At 44.2% G+C, this 6,533-nt stretch overlaps 1 long non-coding RNA gene across 1 annotated transcript; it reads left to right on the top strand.

The window, feature by feature from the left end:
• Positions 1 to 3,072: 3,072 nt before the first annotated feature.
• On the top strand, positions 3,073 to 5,218 carry LOC140637688 (uncharacterized). The gene is made up of 3 exons (XR_012034747.1): positions 3,073 to 3,195; positions 3,879 to 3,983; positions 5,044 to 5,218. It is a non-coding gene; the product is annotated as an uncharacterized lncRNA (long non-coding RNA).
• The last annotated feature ends 1,315 nt before the right edge of the window (positions 5,219 to 6,533 follow it).

The raw sequence follows: 6,533 nt of genomic DNA, 5'->3' as shown, positions 1-6,533 counted from the left end.
CAACAGGTGGAGCTAGCTTTGAACTTGGACACTGACCCCAACTAGCTGTTCATCGTTGGGCAGTTACATATCCAAACTTTAGTCTTCTCATCTGAAAACTCCTGGTATTTATAGTCAGTGCCTGCTAGAGCAGGATGGACAGGCAAATATGCTCACTGACGTGAAGTTCTCAACAAGGCACCTGGCCCTGAATGATTATCAGCTTCAAGAAGGCCTTCAGCAAAGAAATCTGCATGATCTTATTCAAACAAGCATGCTCCAGTTTTGTGTGTCCCCCTGGGACTTACTGAGGTGCTGACACCCATCTCTACAGGGTAAAGTGGGGGTTGTGTTTGGCAGGTTAGAACTTGAGATTCCCTATCTCATCTCCTACTTGAGAAAGGCAATATGGACATAGGCTTGTAACCCTCAACTGAGCGCTGGCATCAGGAAATACAGACTCTGGAAGGAGAAACAGAGAAGTTGGAAAGTCTTGGGGCCATGACAGGAGTTTCCTCTGAGGTCTGCCTTGTTTGGACTATGTATCCTTTTCATGCTTCTTTCTCCTAAAACTCTCTTGCTCCTATTATTCAAAAGCCAGAGGTGGCCTTTTGTTGGAGCCACTGGGGTGGTTCCCAGCTTGGAAGGCCCAGCAGGGCCTGCACCAGGCTGTGGGGCAAAGGCCAAGGACATGAGAGTGAGGGAGAAGGTGTTGACCTGCTATTTTCACCTTCAGGCTCAAATGCTTGTCCTTTGGCCCTTCTTCCCATGACCATTCTCACCGCTACAATGGTCAACTCCTGACAAACAAAGTAGAAGGGGAAGATTGTAGAACAGAGGTTTCATACCAACTACATATTCTACAGACTCTAAAATTGCCTTTAAAAATGGGTGGAAAGAAGATGTGGTCTATATATACAAGGGAATATTACTCAGCCATCAGAAAGGATGAATACTTACCATTTGCTTTGACATGGATGGAACTGGAGGGTATTATGCTGACTGAAATAAGTCAATTGGAGAAAGACAATCATCATATGGTTTCATTCATAGGAGGAATATAAAAAATAGTGAAAGGGATTATAAGGGAAAGGAGGGGAATTGAATGGGAAAAATTAGAGAGGGAGACAAACCATGAGAGACTCCTAACTCTGGGAAACGAACAAAGGGTTGCAGAAGGGGAGGTGGGTGGAGGGATGGGGTAAATGTGTGACGGGCACTAGGGAGAGCATGTGAAGGGATGAGCACTTGGTGTTATACTATATGTTGGCAAATTAAATTTAAATTTAAAAAAAGAAAGAAAATAAAAATTAAAAAAATTAAAATAAAAATGGGTGAGAGGTAGTCACCATGACCATAAAAGGGTGCCTATTAGTGTTAGTACTCAGAGGTGAGAGGCAAAGCATCACACAATGTGTGCAACAGTCTCACCCCAAGAAAATATGCCTCCCTAAATTCTAATAGTACCCCCATTGATTCACAGAGACAGGACAAGAGCTAGAGGCCACTTAGCCTGATTCTAGTCAAGTGCTCAAGCCAGATGGATGCAAGGAAGCCTCTGACCCCATGACAGCGCCTTATCAAGACTGTGGGGTGGTAGCATGGTGGCCACAGCAGAGGGCCCTGTGTTGATGTCCTCCCTGGAAATCTGCCGGGCAGCAAGCCCAGGCCCTGAATTCTGGTCACCTCTACATCTCTTTCCATGGAAGGAAAGACTACTGCTTGAATCACCTTTTGGGAACCTCTTACATCTCCCACCCCATCGATGCTTCTCACGTTGTTTGTCACAACTGTGCATCATAAGGGAATTTTTGAGAAAGAGAGGCCACCGTTATCATCAGAATCTCAGTGTGATCCCCCCAACATTGGGAACTACCACATTCCAGGCAAATGAAAACAAATTTGTCAGTGAATTAACCTTCAATGGGATCTTCCTTGCTCACATTCTTTCCCAAACCTTTATGCTTTTTCTTTATTTTACTTTGAAGAATGCCATACTCTGAATGCAATTCTCTCCACCTCCTGATGTTTGGAAATATTTGGTTTCTGCTTTCCCTTCTCTGTGCATCTCCCTCACAATCCTGGCACATCTATCTGCCTGGTGACGTGGGTTGTGCTTGTCAATAACGGCGCTCCGAGTTCAGAGTAATGATCCCGGCACGCCCTTCCCATCTGTTATTTCCATACGCCTGACGTCTTCATAGGAGCTTTTCAGGGAATAACAAGATCCTCCTTCACAAACCATCCTTCTTCTCCAAACAATTAATGTCGAAATTGTTTGGGCTGCTCTTTATGGAGCTCCCGAAGTGTCATGCCTAGAGCCATCATTCTGACTCTTTGTAATAATCACAGCTCAATTTTCTGGCGGAGACTGATTTCTGGCAGGACTTTGGGCAGGACCATATATTCAGGGTCCTCACTGTTGAATTCCTCCTTCAGATTCTGGCTCTGGCTGGAGGAGTTGATTTCAGTCATTAGCGATGTCACTTCCATCATCTCGCGTCGTCTGTCATCCTCACATGAGCTCGGGGCTGCCCTTCCAAGAGCATCCCCAGCTTCGTGGCAGGGAGAGGAGATAGGAGGAGACAGCATGGAGACACAGAACCCGTGTTTAGTTGAAATGCAAGCCTGCATGGCCTTGAGACCTACAGCCACCCAGCCAATAATAGGAACCCAGGAAAGAGGAAGAGGAGCTCAAGACAGGGCAAAGCTGGAAACAGAGGGAATCAGTTTGGATTGTAGGCTGGGGTTCCAGAGAGCTGGCAGTGTCGGGCAGGAATCCGGAGAGAGTGAGCAATCTAAGCAATAATTGTAATAAAAATATTGAATACTGACTAAATGGTCTGTTTCTGTCTTAACTACTTTCCATGAATGAAGTCATTTCATCCCTATCACAATTTGATAAGGCAGATATATCATTTCCCCATTTTACAGATGTGTAAACGGAGGGATCCAAATGAATTCAAATACCATTCAGCTCACACAGGGATCCAAGGGGCACCAATTTAGCAAGTGGGCCGACAATGGAGTTCTAAGGCTTTGACACTACAAAGAGTTGCGAAGGCGGGGGGAGTCAGATTCTGAAGCGGAATGCCTGGCAGTGACAGGAGACAAAGACTAAAAACTCTGGAGTGAATGGAAAGAAAAGAGCCAGATAAATGACTCAGGCTCCAAGCAAGCATATTTGAATGCAGACTAGTTTCTAAAGGGCAACTGGTGAGACTCAGAGAGACTGGGCCTGGAGAAGCCTGGGTGCATGGATAGTCTAGAGCCTACGTATCATTTATGTCTCCTCCGATTCTCATAGTTATTGACTGCAAAACCATCAAGAGATGAGCACTGAGTGTTGTATATATATGTTGGAAAATTGAATTTAAATAAAATATAAAAAAATAAAATAAACCATGGAATCAAAAAGAGCCTGTTTTTAGGTCCCAAAAAGAAGGCAGGCCGGAGAAGCTGGATTCCCCTCTGGGCCCATGCTTGGAGAGAAGGAGCCTCAAGAGATAAGCATACAGCTACCAGGGCTCCCTCCCTTAATATTTGGAGCCTCCTTAGCACATCAGGGTCACCTAATAAAGACCACGACCAGCCCAGCTTGTACTCTCTGTGGAATCATTCAGATCACCTGGTGCCATTTGGAAGCATGGGAACAGATGGTGTGACATCTTTACCCTGATTCAGATCAGAGGAAGAAATGTTGACCAAGTTCCTATGGATGATGCTTGTGGTGGTTTTAAAAATAAGTCTGCAGGCTTTGATGGTCTCCTGATTTCCCTCCCCCTGAATCCAGGCTGTATATATGTGCAGCATCGAAAATGCAATTGACACTAAGAAGTTGCCAGGCTAGATTCAAAAAACTGATATAGTTTCCACCTGTCTTTCTTGCTTTCTTTCAGGATATTTATCCTTGAAACCCAGCCACCATGTTTTGAGGAAGCTTGGGCCATATGCAGAGGCCACATGTAGGTGTTCAGCCCACAGCCGTCACCAGCCACCAGTTGGTGAGTGAGCAGCCTCTTGATGATCCCAGCTCCAACCCTCCTGCCGCCCCGGGGGAATGCCAAGTGGAGCAGACACAGGCTGTCCCTGCCAAGCCTGGCATACACAGCAGATTCAAGAGCAAAACAAATGTTGTTATTGTTTTAGTCACTGAGTCTTAGGATGGTTGGTTGCAAAACAATAGATAATTGGAAAATGCTTCATTCTTATTTTGTACGCAGGTCACCCTGGAAGCCCCATCTTATAATAAAGTGGGGTGCTAGTGAGGGAAGCAGAATACGATGACAGGAGAAACCTTGATGTTTCTCTCCAAGGATCTCATCCTGCCCTGTGATCTTTGGGATCTTATCATCTGTAACATAACTTAAGCTCCAAACGATTGTGCCACTTTAAAACCATATATGGGGCAGCCCTGGTGGCTCAGCACTTTAGCGCCGCCTTCAGTCCAGGGCCTGATCCTGGAGACCCGGGATCGAGTCCCACGGTGGGCTCCCTGCATGGAGCCTGCTTCTCCCTCTGCCTCTGTCTCTGCCTCTGTCTCTCTCTCTGTGTCTCTCGTGAATAAATAAATAAAATCTTTAAAAAAAATAAAAATAAAAAAATAATAAAGCCATATATATTCTCCCCTTCATGAATAGCATGTATGTGTGCAAATAAAAGAAATGTCTAAGTCACACAAATCTTTCTTCTCAAGTAGAGAAGGGGGTCACTCTTTAACTAGGTCCCAATTATAAGGTGTTATAAATGAAAAAGAAAATACACAAGCAAACTTTCTAGAAATGGAGGCTCTCTCTAGGCCATCTTCTTTTTAAGTTAGGACAGAACAGAGGGTTCTCTATTGAGAACCCTCTGTACTTGAGAACCCTCTGTACTTGAGAACCCTCTGAGGGGTTCTCAAGTACACTCTCTTGCCCAGACTTTAACTTAGCTCTTAAAGGAGGCAGGGTTCATTACTAGGAAAGAAGGAAAAGAAAGAAAGGGGGGGGGGCGGGGTGCAGGCAGGGTAGGCTTCTATGCCCTCTGCTTCTTAACAACTGTGATTAACCCTCTTCTGACTTTCAGGCTTTTCAGAGACGACAAGAGGAGAAGGCAGGCTGGCACCAGTCAGTGCTCAAGAGAGAGGGAAGGAGTCTTAGTAATTCAAAAGCCCTCAACAGTCCTGGAAAGAAAGCAGTCCTTACAAACAGGAAGTAATAAAAAGGTGGAGACTTCCTGGAGCCTGAGGCCCAGTGGAAAAGAAGCAGAAAACCTTCCATAAAATAAACATGAAGGATGCATAATTCTCAATCATGCCTCTGTGTCCATGAGTGATTCTTTCATAATACTCTTCCCTTCCATCAAGACTTGAAAGCTTGCCCTTGACCCATCTGGAGTAATTGGCACATTGTTTGCAAACTTGTGTTGGCCAGACTATGGGTTCCTCCACAGTGGAGGTTGATGGCTTGTCCGCATCATGTCCCCTGCTCCTAGCACAGATCCCATCATAAATATACACAGACAGGTGTAATAGTTAATTTTAGGCATCAACTTGCCTGGGCTTCAGGATGCCTAGACATTTGGTCAGCATTATTCTGGGTGTGTCCATGAGAGTGTTTCTAGTTGAGAATAACACTGGATTCAGGGGATTTTGAGAAAAACAAACAGGCCTCCCCGATGTGGGTAGGCCTCATCAGTTGAGGGCTTAAAGGAGCAAAAAGAATGACACTCCACAAGAAAGAAAGAGCTCCTCCTTGCTTGACTGCCTTGAGATGGGACATTGGTTCTTCAATGTCTTCAAACAGACTGGTTCTTCAATTAGACTCAAACTGAAATATGGGCTCTTCCTGGGTCTTGACCTAGGGCAGATACTGGCTCAAGATCAGGACAGACTAAAACTACACCATCTGCTCTCTTGGGATTCCAGTTGGCTAGCCACAGATCTTGGGACTTGTCAGTCCCCATAATCATATGAGCCAATCCTATCTATCTATCTATCTATCTATCTATCTATCTATCTATCCTATTGGATAATATAGATTCTGTTTCTCCTGAAAACTCTAATACAAGAAGAAATTAGGATTTTCTTAAACAAACAAATAAAAAAAAAGGATGAATAAAGGAATGAATGAATGAATGAACACAAATCAAACTTCTAATCATGTATAGTGTGGTTCTAGTTTAATCTTTAAGTCTCGCAGAAATGGAATTTAATTTGAAGGTTAGTTTGGGGTTTGAGTTGAATTGGGATATAGCTCACTAAGGAGCATTCACAGAGGAAGAAAAAAGAAATCAGAATAACATGAGTTACATGATTCTGTACCATTGGATTAAATGCTCAGAGCAGATTCATATTGGTTCCTGAAACTCAGAGGTTTTGAGAATGTTCTGAATGAGAACAACACTGAAATGTACTCAGGCAGACATGGTGTATACAAGAGGCCATTCACAGAAAGCATGGAATAGAGCCATGTGCCCAAATATATTTCTTTGTGTATTTCTGAGATTCAAGGAGGCAACTGAGGATTTCCCTCTTGACCAAATTTTTGGGGAGCTCCTCTAAGCTCTCTTTTCCT

Source organism: Canis lupus, chromosome 8, assembly GCF_048164855.1.
Source record: "Canis lupus baileyi chromosome 8, mCanLup2.hap1, whole genome shotgun sequence".
Taxonomy (NCBI): Eukaryota; Metazoa; Chordata; class Mammalia; order Carnivora; family Canidae; genus Canis; species Canis lupus.
The sequence above is the reverse complement of the archived record's forward strand: the minus strand, read 5'-3'. Positions and strand labels throughout refer to the sequence as shown.